The sequence below is a fragment of the Lagopus leucura genome, unplaced genomic scaffold (genome assembly GCF_019238085.1).
Source record: "Lagopus leucura isolate 7727_CA_CO unplaced genomic scaffold, USGS_WTPT01 Super-Scaffold_100157, whole genome shotgun sequence".
NCBI classification, from domain to species: domain Eukaryota; kingdom Metazoa; phylum Chordata; class Aves; order Galliformes; family Phasianidae; genus Lagopus; species Lagopus leucura.
Window position 1 is genome coordinate 27295236 of NW_024962334.1, and position 14579 is coordinate 27309814.

Below are 14579 nucleotides of genomic sequence, written 5' to 3' on the forward strand. Positions count from 1 at the left end.
CAGATTATGCATTTAGTTCAGCACTGAAGAGAACACAGCATGGAAAAATATAACTCCAAAGCAGACCCAAAAGGGTATGACACAAGCAGTGTATAAAGCTATACTGCCACCAGAGCCTGTGGTTTTTTTCTTTTTTCTTTTTTCTTGCTAGAGCCTGATCACTAATTTTCATCTTTCTTTCTTTTTCCAAGTGCAGTAATTACTGCTATTGCACAGATCTATTGTATTTATCTACCTTCTTTAGGGTAACGTAACTGTCTACCCCACCTGTTTGCATGCTCATACCTTTTCCATTATAATGCATGGCTTGCCTGGACCACACAAAAACAAGACAAGTTATACTGTGCATTTTGCATTGCTTGCATCTTTTCATGTAATTTTCAAATAATTTTTTGTTTAAGCACTTAGCAGAATTCTGGAATACACACAGTCACAGATTTCCCTTTTAATATTTCAGAAAACTTGCCAATGTAGAGAAGAAATCTAATTATCCCATCAGCTCATCATCAGGCACGCACAAGTATATTCTTCTAAAATAGATTCAGAATTACACGCTAATGACTGTCTGAAATGCATGGAATTATTTCTGTATTACGACCTTGCGTTGAAAGCTGGAGGAAACATAAGCACAGCAAAAAGAAATGTTCTGCAACTTGCAGTTGTGTGAAATAGGAATTAATCAGGGAGCTGTCTAGCGTTACTTTTATCATCTAAATGTCAAAGAGAACTTTTGACCACTGAAAATCAATTACTAAGCAAATAGTCATCTGTTTGGCCGTGTTTCTTCTCTTTCCCAAAGCATCTTTCAAATACTTTGCCTGCTGCTGAGCCCGTCGGACAGTGTGTGATACATGACTGCATCAGCGGGTCAACGACCACCAATGCATTCTAACAGACCAGTGATACAGGGAGAAGGGGTTCTCCTACCTACCTTTAAGCTGTGTGAGCTCTCACAGCAATTAAGAGACTGGAACAGGCATCTCCTGAAGACAGCTAATACCACCTTAGATGCGCGTGTTGCTGCTCTCCCGAGATGTCCGCAGTAACTGACAAAAGGAAGCACCTCACAGCTGACGCTGGGTCAGATAGGTGTTCAGTGATGGGACTGCAGCTGGAGACCCCAAAGGAGCCGCAAAGAGCAGAGCAGAAACCTCTGGCTCTGGTTTCTGTGTGCAAGCCTTCACTAAGAACACAGCACAAGGCCAGGAGAGTGCCTTCACCTAACTAACCACTCATCAGTGAATGCTCTGCATCACTGTTCTCACTTACAAATGAGGCTTTTCATCTCTTGCTGTTTTGGATTTGGTAAACTGGTGAGCATGACAAAAGCTCACAGCATTTGGAGGGCCAGCTGAAGACCTGGTCAAGTTTGAAGTACTGGAGTATATGCACCAGCAACACACAGCTGCCAAGCTTCAGTTCTAAACTCTTATTGCACTACACAAGAGCAAGAAAATAGTCTGAAACTGAACAGCAGCAAATCCAAGCTTGAGAGGGGGAAATACCACTGTCAAATATGGTGTAATTGGACCTTGCAGCTCATTATGACAGGATGTTGCTGGGGTTATGGTCTTACAAGAGTGGAGGCATGTACTGAAAGAGCAGTAATATCCAGGGTTGGAATAGTTAATGCTAAAAGCAAGAGTATTGGAACAAAAATGAAACCTTATGCTTCAGCATTTACAGCAGTCTCAGCTTACTAACAGATTTTTCTCAGCGTGATGAAAAGAGAGAGGCATTATCCACCTTTGCTGCTCTGAGATTCCGAAACCTTCCTCTGAAATACCAGGTCCTGGATGCTGCTGAAAATAAAGGTGCTGCATTGGGCGGATCTCAAACTTGCTGCAGACTGTCATTTATGTTACCAATACCTCCTGTATATTGCACTGCCGACCACGTACTACAGCAGGATATCATTCTATACAACATGTATTTCTTTGAGGGCACGATCTTCAGCTGATCTATTACCTATTTGTTCATTTATTTATTTCAGCGCCAGAGATGTCTTCTCATGCTACATATATACTTCTTTCACATGAAGTGTAATTAGACTTGGGAGCTCATTACCACAATCTCTTCAGTACACATAGGTAAGAAAAGATTTTGCAGTTCTAGCTATCATTAAGGTCCACAGAAGTAACAGTCAGACAATTTATGCAAGGATATTCTGCTGGGGAAACAGTGTTCTGCCTGCCCAGCTCCCTCTGATGCTGGCACAGACAGCACACACAAACTGAGGCTATACACAGCCCGAAAGAAACTGCTAAGGGCAACAAGCATGGGATCCCACAGAGGAGGTTTCAGCCATGTTAAAATAAGATGGGTTATTGTTAGCACGAGGTGAGAAATTTTTCTCTCGTCAATTAATAGAGAGCCTGGAGTAAGAACATGCTGACTTAAGCATTTTGTTGGGGAAATAATTTGGAGTATTTTCTTATTGAAAAGGAGACAAGTGGATTTAAAGCCTAACGTGTTTTCAGATGACTAAGTTTCCTCTGTATGGAAGAAGAGGTATAAATATTACATTTGAAAAATGTCACGTTGATAAAAAAGCTACAGTTTCACCAATATAAAATATGAATGCAAACAACACGTCTGTCAGACATGGCTATAACATACTGCTTAACACTGCTAACTTATAATACGCACCTATTATTGTTAGTTCTCTTAATGAAAGAAAGCAAAGACACTGCATAAATTCTTGAACACATGTTTCACTTTTCCAGCTGCCTCGTGCTGTAGAACATCATGCTAACAAGAAGTGATGCTAACAAGAAGCTAAAACCAGTGTAGCAAATGGGGCATTTAAATATATATAAACATACAGACATTCGTATATAAATAGAAACTGGCTATTTTGGGGAAATGAATGGATCCCTAGACAGACATATTTCAGGTTAATATTACCTATATTTTCCTACATGGTAACCATTACAGTCCTGCTTAATCAGACCAAAAAAAAAAAAAAAAAAAAAGGCTATGCTCACTCTAAAATGGGAAATCAATACACAGTTATCATCTCTTCTAGGTTCAATAAGAAATTTTGTCTGTCGAGCACAGTGAGCAAAAGGAATATGAATTTTGACATTTCTGCTCAGTCACTTCAAATCTATACTTGACACCTATGCTTGCCAGCACAGCACTTGTGTTCGTGTCAGACTGTTTCTATACAGACTGCCACCATGCAGTGTTGCCAGCAGGATCAGACATCCTCAGTTTCTTTAAGGTTTAAAAAGGCATTGTTTTATGCCATCTTCTAATATGCTGTACTTACAGTCTCAAAGAGACTACTTCTCTTTTTTTCCTGCACCAAAATCCACATTTTCTGCTATGATTTTCAATCTCCATTCAAGTAAACAGATCTACACCATTATTTACTGAGATCTATGTCTCAGTGTTGCAGCAGGGTGGCATACCTCCATCTAACCACCACGTCATATTCATACTAAATATTTAAACCAAAGTCATATGCAAGCATTAAGCTATATTTATTTTGAAACAGAAACAAAAAAAATAAAAAGAAACAGGTTGAGATGTTAAATACCTGACGATTACGAAGAAGTCTGCAGGCTTGAGTATCTGATTAAACAGAGAGGAGAAATGACCCTTTGAACTTATAACCTACTGGGGGTGGTTTCCACTGCAATAACACCCTGTTTAAACCCTATGGCTACAGTACATCTGCGGTTCACTGACTATAATTACAGCTTTAATACTGTAACTGTAGCAAACAAGTCCCATGGTGTATTAGACTAAACACACAAGGCATTTTGTCCTCCTGACTACAGCCTGTTTAATGGCATTTCAGGCTCCAGCACATAAGCCTGTTCTTGGCCACACGCTCCCAAGCAGTAATAGTTGGCCTGAGCTGGTTCCAAAGGAGCACCGTTCCAGCCCAACTGGGCATTGGACAATTACTTGAGAATATCATTTAGGGCTGAAACCAATACTTATCTAGTGATTGAAATCAGTCGGGAACTGGTTACTGTCATGTCAGCATTATGTCTTTCCTGGAGCCTTTGGCGTTGTTGGTTTGGCTTGTTCCTACACTGGGCATTTACAGCTGGGCTGACGTGGCAGCTGAAGGAGCAGCACACTGAGTTTATTTGTTTGCATTTTATATTTTACTTCACTCTTGATCCTGGCCTTCCTCCTGAACAAAATAACCAGACCCATCCCAGCTCAAAAGATGCAAACTCACTCTGACTACTGCCTGTCCACCCCATGCCCTGGAGATGGGACACCACACAGTGATGAGCCTTTTTTCTCAAGCATCTTGCAAAGTGCAGCCTCATTTCTGTAGCTTCTCAAACAGAAAGAGGTGCCACTCAGAGTAAGCAAGCAACTTACTGAAACTGTTCCAAAGTGCTGTTACCCCCTGCTTTGCTCAGATGTCCTGGCTCTGCCTCCTTCCTTCAAGCACTGCTCTGCAGAACTCCTGCTGCCCTGACTCCTAGTGCATGGATGTGGATCTCTGTAATTGTAAATTCAGTGAGAGGGTTCATCTATCCAGTTCTTCCCCAAAGACCAATCTTTAAATAGCTTGAGTCTTCTTTAACTCCTGCATTAAAATGAGTCATCGGCAGTCGTTAGCCTCATCTTAACCCTGAGAGTAGATGCCATATTTTTCCCCAAATAGGATTTTACTTTTGGTTTCCTCCAGTAAAATGCAGGCTTCCGAGTATTCTGGCTCTGCTCCTCTATAACCTACTCCCTTCCACATCGCCTGTTTTGTAACCACACTCTCCTATCTCCTAGAAAAACACCTGTATTCCTGTCCCCATTTCTTCAGCTGGACAGCACAGGGATGCTGTTCTATTCCTGCAGGCTCTGCTGAGGCTTGGAGGGGACATGCTGCTTGCTTGCCTCTGTGTTAGGTAAACGTCCACATTCCTGACCACAAAGATGACATAATGAATATAAGGAAAGTAAATTATCAGGGCAACATTTTTCATGTGGGGAAAATGGTAGATTTTAGAAATACCCAACTGTAGCTTAAGTCTCTGACTTGTCCAGTGGGATTTGCCTCCACAGGCTGCAAGTACAGTTGTGCACCACATTCAGACACCATCCCACATCCCAGCCATCAGATAAAGCAGCCACAATTTTCTTCTTAAAACACTGGACAAGTACATGCACCCCATTTGGATGAAGAAAGGAGTTTGCACATGAATATTCAGACTCTTGCCACCTTCTCAAACTAACGTAGGTTAAAACTTTAACAATAATTCTTTGCCCCTAATAATAATAGTAATACTTTGCAAGGTTGTAAGTACCTTTCAACCTCGGTTATCAAAACACTTTACAAAGGCAGTTAAGTAAGTATCATTATATCTATTTTACTCTGAGGTGACAATGACTTTGTGTCAGTTATAACTGCAGAACAATCCAATACTTATCCATTATTCAGCTTCCCAAAATAACCTATAATTCTCTAGCAACTCTAACAGGAAAATGAAATCACAAATGGAGTAAATGAAAAATTCACCCATCGGTGAATTTAATGGCTTATTCACCTAATGGACAGAATCACCATCACATCGCAGTCCTGCTGCAAATAATAACAACGTGCATCTATAGAGCATCTTTCATCCTGAGCAATCCCAAAGCACTGGGCTAACTGGAAAGTAGGGCTGAGGACAACTGTATGGCAGCGTAACACAGCCATCTCTGGGAAGGAATGCAGATAGCATACCGAAGCAGAAACTAAAAGAAAAACCCAAACAAACATTAGCTTTCTTAAAGGAAAGCTAAAAAAGGGTGTAGCTTCTTCTTAGTGTAGAAATACAGCTGAGCCACTTTCGGTAGGCAACACGAAAGTTTTGAAAACTCAGTGGGGTTTCCTAAATAAACACAAAAGCCAGGGCCCCAGCAGGTGGCCAAGTTTGATATTCAAATCATTAACATTTTACATGTGGAGTTTTCATTAGGACAAGGTTACCACATGATGGACAATCTGTATATATTCGCAGATGTGGCGTGCATGGAAGTCAGACCTGCGCGAGGAGTATAATTCACAGCAATCTCCCTGCCCGAGAATAGCTGAAGGCAATGTCCAATCAAAGTACTGTCAGTGCACCGCTCAGCGAATAAATGAGTTGCTTTGACAGGAAATTCCAACAGCAATTTTAATTCTGATCAGGCTTCAGGAAGTGGAAAGAATAAAAACACATCAATTATAGTGACAGGAAGTTTTAAATCACATGGCAAGCAGCTGCTGCCAAAGGACACGTCTGCCAGCTTTCTTAAGAAGTATGGTATTTTGGTGCGACCAAAATTTTACATCAAAAATTTTACAGGCTGACATCAGTCCCTAATTGTACGTTATCCCACTACGAGGGTAAAGAAAATGACACAGTGCAGACAGCACACCGTCATTACAACAAATCAGAGACTGCTTTTTTCTTTAAATCCTGACCCAAAACAAGCATATTTATAACAACTACTGAACACGCCACCGACTAATGATACACAGTGCACGTATGTCCACCTCAACAAAGCGGGAGATCCCAGCAGCAAGGCACGTTTCCTGAGCCAGCCCCAGGCTGCAGAACCATCAGCACTTTAACCAGTACACAAACGTTACCTTTTTTCATTAATCTGCGTTGTAAATTATGACCACTGCGCTGAATCAGTGGCTATGGGGAGGAAAGCTGACGAACTGTTTGATCTCAGGCTGCTAGTGGATGGTGCAGACTGAGAGCCCACCAAACTGTCCTTCAGCTGTATGGCTGGGTGCTTTTCTTTGTCTCCATATCCAGCACGAAGGAACTGCGGGCTAGACTTCTTACAGCAGAACCTAATTAAGCCTGCCTGGGAATGGGATAGCAGGGCTGTGGTGGGCAGGGAGAGCAGGTCTTAGACACAGCTGCTGACTTTCCTCCTACCGCACTATGGCTCAAAGGGCTATCAATGCAGGGCAAATCATTCAAATGTATGCAAATTATTCTGGTTTCACTTACAGGTACAAGGAAGCTGTTTTATGCAGTCCTGGGAGTGCAAAAGGGTGTTAAAGCTAATGGGAATGTGATTTATAGTCTGACACAACACTAAAGCAACCTGGCTATAGAGGGAAAAACCTTTGTGGGGTAAAATCTTGACCCCACTTAGCCAGTGAGGGTTCTGTAGTAGCTTTCTGCCATAGAACACAAGGAGGGAATGGCTACTGCTGGTACATCACACGTGCCTACAAAAGGTTAGTCAGATGGCAAATGCCATCCAAAGCAAAGCGATGGATGAAGCACGCTGAACTGCTAAAGCAGTGATTGACTCACATCCTACACAGCTGATTGATTTATACCCTCTACAACCAGATTACATCCTCTGCTGTACACAGCTTGCTGCCCCAAGTAACATGAGTGGTCCCCCTTCACTGAAATGACCAAAAGCCTCAAACGGCTTAGAGCTGAAAACTGCTTTTCAAGTGGCTGGGTGGATTTAGGAAAGGAAAATTTGCCGTTGGAAAAGGAGGTGCTTGTGAGTTTTGCTGATCACATAGGAGAGCATGTTCTAAACAGCAGAAAAAACACCCAACCACAACTGACTGAAATACTTAAGCAGATTCAGCAAAGGTCACCAAAAAGCGTGTCATTTGCACAATACTGGCAAGCTTTGTATAAAGTTTCTCTTTTCAAAGAGAATATTTTTCAATGCAGAAGAATACTGGAGGAAAGATTTAAACTGATTCTATGCAAAATTTTTCAGTATGTCTTCAGAGACAGTGTAAAAATTGGATTTCAAAACAAAGAAAAAAATTCTGTCAAGATAAGACATGATACATCTACTTATTTCATTTTAACTTCTACTTAAATAGTAAATGAAGCTAAAACATAAAAGTACTCATAGTTTCCCACATAATTGTCCACATTGAAATCTCTCCTCAGGAGAGATTCTGTGGGCTTTGATCCAGGTATTTTCAAGCATTTAAGGAAGGTACAGAAGCCAAAACCATATTTCTTCTGAAGAAAATGTGGTATAATTTCCTTATGCTTTTAAGGACATTCCACACATGGACAATCTGGCCTTAAGTCAGAGACAAAGTAAAATACAAACAGAATTCTTAAATGTTCATTACTGTTGAAAGTCTGTTATTTGTATTATTTTCTAACTTTATAAAAATTCTCTTTCTATTCTTAATAGAATCCAAGAATATTTAAGGGATATTGATAGTATATCTTACTAATTACTTCTCATCAAACGCACCATAAATTACAGTACAATGACATGTCAGTCTATGTCTATGCATACAGATATCTTTTTCCAATGATTGCGCGCTATTTCAATTGCAAAATGACAAAAAGGCAAAGAAAGATAAATTGGCAGTTTTATATGCAGACAGGCATGTAAAATACCTCCTAACACCCTATCCAGCACTAAATCACTTTGCCTTTCAAAAGCCCCCTAAACTGGGTAAGAGACTGAGCTGCACACATTTCCTGCTCTACTTCCCAGTTTTGTCCTGTCTCCAGAATAAATCTACGTACAGATTTGCTTCCAAATACCAGCATCGGCCCAAATCATGCAGTTTTCCCACTCAGGTCACCCAGACTTAGACCTGAGTCCTCCCAAAAGGACACCCTGTGGCACATCCCTGGGAGCGTACCTTGGCTGCACCCTGACTACCTGCCAAGACACTTCTTCCCTCCATGCTCCATCACCCAGTGCCCTGATTTCTTTGAAAGAGTATTGTGTTGCAGTTTGGAGAACTGGGCACAAGGACATCTCATGTTTTCTTTTACTCCATTCCTAATACTGCTTATCAAAAGTAATTTAGTGAACAAAAAGTTCTAGATAAACACAGCACTGTTTTAGAGTTGGAGAGAAAAGGAATATAATAGGAGCTCCAAAGCCTGAGCACTTGATAATGTTAACCAAAGGCAAATAGAAGCACTGATTTACCAAGAGGTGAGCTATAGAGCTTCTGGTGCACTGACTGTGACGTGAAGTGCACGCCCCCATGTTGCCTATTGACCTTATACCTGTGTGACCTTCCTTTCATCCAGCTCTGCTGAAACTATCTTCACTCCCAGCTTAAACCAGGGCTGCTTTGATGTACACTGCCTCTGCACAGTGTCTAATCCAGCAGCTGACAACGGACCCAAATGAGCTCCACCCTGATACATTTATTAGTCCCCTAAAGACAGAACATCTTCACATGGTCAGCTGCTGGCTCATTCAGTCCAAGAGCTCTCTCTGTTGACTGACAGAAGCTTTACCTCCTCTGAAGAGTATGCTGATGCGGTCAAGTTTACTACTCCTTTACTTTACTTTAAAACTGCAGTGGAGATGACAATCAGAGCATCTGGAATCAGAAGCAATGCAACAAAATGACTCATTAGTCCATGGTCAGACTTCTTACAGTGCAGGACGTCAGCTTCTCACATCCTTTCACATTGCCACCTCCAGAAATATTCTCTTGATTTCTTAGGAAAATACTGAATCACAGAATGGTTGAGGTTGGAAAGGATCTCTGGAGATCATTTATTCCAATCCCCACACGCAAGTAGGGTACCCTAAAACACATTACCAAGGATTGTGCCCAGGTGGCTTTTGATTATCTCTAGGGAAGGAGACTCTACAATCTTTCTGGGCAGCCTGTTCCAGTGCTCTGTCATCCTCACAGTACAGAAGATGTTCCTCATGTTCAGTTGGAAATTCTGTCTTTCAGGTTGTGCTCACTGAGTTCGGCCCCATACTCTTGACAACCTCCCTTCAGGTATTCATACATGTTGATCAGATCCCCGCCACAACCAACCATCTCTTTTATGAGTTGAACAGGCCCAGCTCTCTCAACCTTTACTGAGAGGAGAGATGCTTCAGTCCCTTCATCATTTTAGTAGCTCTTCACTGTACTTGCTCCAGTAGCTCCATGCCTCTTCTGTACTGTAGAGCTCAGAATTGGACCCAGAGCTCCATACGAGGCCTCACCAGGGCAGAATAGAGAGGTAGGATAACCTCACTCAAGGTTCTGGCAGTGTTCTTTCTAATGCAACCCAGGACCAAGATACCATTGGCCTTCTTGGCCACAAGGGCACACTGCTGGCTCATAGGATGCAAAAACCTCTTTGTGGTTTTCAACACATCCTCTACTTTCCTTTTGTTATTTCCCCATCCTTTACAATCTATTATTCACCCGCCTGCCTTATTTCTTACTCCATCTCCACAGTCAGCAGTTATTTTTTAAGTTTATGATATTTCTGCAGCTCTTCAGCTCCTTGGCATTCTAAGTGCCAAATGTCCTCCTTTTTATTCTTTTTTCCAAAGCTTTTTTCTGATTTAGCTTGCGACTAGTCCTCTTCTATATCATTTTGGTTGTTCATCAATTGGATGAACACGTGCTGATTTACAGTTTTTATCACTATCGTGTAGTCCTTGGAAAACTGTATAAAATGTCCTAGATTTATTCAAAACCTGAAATTCCTTCCTGCAAGAAGCAGGTTGTATCTCTTGACAATCACTAATAATTGTTTTTCCAGCTGATACACTGAAGATTCACCTCCCTGAAAGCCTTTCTTAATCACCTTCCAGAGAGGTCATATGGAGGACTGCCCCCACCTCAACAAGTTGGTCAACAATATAAAAGGAGGATGCTGGCATTTGGTGATTTTGTAACCAGCTTCCTGTCAAATTCATCACAACCATGAGAACAAGAAGCATCCCTTATGAAGACTTCTTTTCATAATCATCCAAGCTTTTCCGGTCCCAGCAAAACCACTGAAAGTTTATAGACACAGATAACAAGACTTCTCCAGGGATCGTGCTGCTCCCTGTAAAGTGTGAGTTTTTCTTAAGTCCTTTAGTTGCAGACATCTTGTTTCATTCATTCATTCCCTGGAGAACTTGTTCAAGATTCTTGCACAACTAAGATCTGAGTCTCCAAAGAACCACAGAAAGACAGATCTGTATTTCAGATTGGCCACACCCAGACTCAAGATTTTGAAAATCAAGTGCCTAAAACAAATCAGCATTGTACCTCCTTTAGTAAGACCTTGCCTCTCAGCAGAATACATTGAACAGCTTGTAGGAAGGCTGGCAGGTCACTGCCTTTCTTAGAGCACCTGCACAAAGCTTCCACCAGCACGAGAGGTTCAGAAGACTAAAATTCCCCCACTAACTTTAACTTGCCATGGGAATGACCCAGCTTGTTGCAGTGTCTTGATATGTCTCATAAAATGCACTGAAATATTTGCTAACAGGACTATCATGTTATTGTTGCTCATTTTTATTACATGAGACCAAGAGTGCCCATCAACAGCAGGACCTTGTGCCTGGTTCAGATGTCAGTTTTCAATGTGTTGACAAAAGGGGACCACTTCATTAAATCTCCTACTCCCAAAACAAGCAGACAAATAACAAGACCCTTTCATGTTAATGTGGCATTTGTACAGGCAAGTGCTTAGCAGCATGGGTCATGCAAGCTAGCCCATGAGGACCATTTCGGGGAAAAAAAAAAAAAAAAAAGATTCTGGAACTTATTTTAAGATTCATATCTGTGCACTCATGCATGTGCATTTTAACCATATACATAATTCACTTAAGTTTAAGAGACCTGCTTTTAAATACTTCACCACTGTGTCATACAATGGAAACTACCTCAGGGCTACTAGGAAGGGGGTTCAAACATCCCTCATATAAAACACATCATTACGCATTAGAGGAAACTTCATTCACCAGAGAAGAATGGCATACCAGCTGGAGGTGAACACCATAAACCACATAAAGTTTTAATTAAATTCATTAAAAATTCTTTGTCTCTCAGTGGGTGTGGGAGCAGATAGATCCCTTTAACAATGGCCAACACACAATCAGGTTTGTCAAAACTAATAATAATACAAAAGCATTAACTCACACTGGGACATTTTGAAAAAGTCTGAATAAGTGTATTATTTTTAATATGGAGCATTTATAAATTACTGCAAGATGTGGCTGGTCTTGGAGCACAGTTGCTGTTTCTATTGTTCACTGGATTGATAAAAGGTGTTAATAATAAAAGGCACATTTTTAGCAGTTGGCAAAATGAATCAACCTGAAAACATAAGTGAGAAAGATATTTTCCCCTTAAAAGACAGGCACATACACACATATATATTTACACTGTCCTTCAGTGTTTACAGTCTATCACCAAAGCCATATACAACAAATGAATGTTGCAGCACCAGACCTCCTCCTGCAAACATGCACGTGCCTATCAGAAAATCATATATTCCAGAGGGAATAATCATGAGTACAGAACTAAAACCATGAATAAATATTTGCAGGATTAGGGCTATTAACTAGGGTAAAAGAGGATAGCTATGTGGTTGCTTAGCTCTTATGTAAATGACTTTGTTTTTCAAAGCTGAAAAGCCTTGCAAAATACTTTTATGTTTAATCAAATCCAAATAAAATGATTCCACAATGTACTGAAGGGCTTCACATGATGAGTCAGTGACAATGTCAGCTATTTAGACTCATGGCAAGCATTTCATTTTGGTCCTGGTACCACTGAAGTCAGTGGGAGTCCTCTCCCCGATTGCAACACAAGTCTTTGTTATTAAATTATCTCAGGCTGATGAACTGTGAAACTGCAAAGTTACTTTTACTAACCATTCCTCATCCAGACATGTTAAAGATAACTGCAAACCAGAAATAACTAATTCAGTAATTAGCTACAAAAACATGCTCACTGCATAGTTAATACCTAAGGGAGGGTCTGCATTTTTTGTACGTTGTCAAAACACAAGAAATATAATGGGTCACATGAGCAGTAACACAACATACGTATTACTGTCAAAAGTAGGGAAAGAGTAGTTGTGTGTATATTCTCCATCCTACACCTCAGCAAACAGGCCTGTAGTTCTTTTGTCCATTTTGTAGTTGTGGTGCTCTAAGTCTTAGACTTGTATCCACTTGATGTTCAGTGCTCTTTAGATCAAAGAATTTGAGTGACGTTAGTTCCACCATTACTGTAAGACATATGCCTCAAGCAAGATGTGACAGAAAGATGCATTTGAGCTTTTATACAATACAAATACCAGCTCGGTAGGCTAAAATGTTAGTGCATAGCATGTGCTACAGTAAGTATTGAGTCTACACAGTAAAGAATTCCGACTAGTAATGAAGCACTACATAGTCAAAGAAACAGAAGAGCAAAGTCATTTTTCTGTTTTTTCTCATTCCAGTTGCTTAAATATCAACCACAGAAGTACTGCCCTCAATCACACAGGTTTCAAAGGAAAATCAGATGCCTGCTTTTCTACCTCCCTTTCACATAGATACAAGCAACTTCAAAGGTAAGAGACAAAGGAGATGAAGAAAACAAATAACAGTAATAATAGTCCCAGAACTGTTTCAGCAGTTGATAAAAAACATGGCATAATGCATTTGTCCACACTGTCATCGCAAAATGGTGCGAATTGTCTAACTTCAGCCATCCAAAAACGAAGCTTGTAATTGAAATGTATTGGCTAATTTCTGTAAGCAAAGGAGAAATCACAAAATGGAAGGCAATTCTTTCCGTGTTATGGTAAATATGATGGCTGTTAGGATAAAGGCCTTCTAGAAGGGTCTATCTCACTCTTCTGACCACAGACCTGCCACACAAATAGGTCAGGCACCTAAAGGTGGAGCCATTACATATGATTACACGGCAATACAGCAATATCTCAACAAGGATGTAACCGGCTAGCTTGCGTATGAGTATCTCTCATGCTGCCAGATGACGTAGCTCTGCGATAGCAAAACATCACAATAAATTCAACTGCCCCAAATTTACTTTGTTCATGTTTAAATTGTTAGTGGTTTCTGCTACGGGTAAATACAGAGATGCATGTATGTCTCTCTGGTGATGGTAACTCTGTTTGTGATTTGATCTGAATTACACATCTGGATTGTAACAAATATAAGACTCCTAACATTTACTGCATTGCACTTTTCCCAAGACTATCAAGTGGTGAGATCTTGTAGTGGTTACCTTTAAATCCATCATCAAGTATCTGTACATCTATAGATATAATACAGGTAAATAGATAAGATAATCTAAGCACTGGATCTGTAGATACAACTACTGGTAAATACTTAAATAACTACATGAATGTATCTTTAACTTTTTAACACTGTTCAGTCCATAAACTAGAGAGATAAAAGGACAAAGATTGCCTGATTCATCTCCTGTTCACTCCACAATGTTTTAACCCAGGAATCACATGATTGATGCCTCCCAAGCACACACTGTCAACAACGCACTGATGCCTGCACACTACAGTGTAATTCGGTCCTTGAAAACGTAAGTTCACTTTTTCCACTGGCCATTTTTTCATGACCATCAAGACCCAGACATAAATCTATTGTACCTTGGTGTAAGCAGAAACTCCTACATCCTTAAAATGTACGCAAACACTTCAGTGCCTAATTTGTAGGAATTCTAGCTGTTCTGAAATGCTCAGCCCTAAATCCAAGCTTTTCACATTAGTTGATCTAGCAAAAGGTAAACTGCAAACAAGAATAAACCCTTATTCCTGACCTATGAATTGCACTCATTATACCCCGCCCAGTTCAGATCCAAACTAATCCAAGTAGTTTGACTGGCCTAGAAACCTGGG

At 40.6% G+C, this 14579-nt stretch overlaps 1 protein-coding gene across 7 annotated transcripts in view; it reads right to left on the reverse strand.

The window, feature by feature from the left end:
- DYNC1I1 (dynein cytoplasmic 1 intermediate chain 1) overlaps positions 1-14579 on the reverse strand; it is a 196646-nt gene that overhangs the window by 116379 nt on the left and 65688 nt on the right. The gene's annotated exons all lie outside the window — the stretch shown is intronic.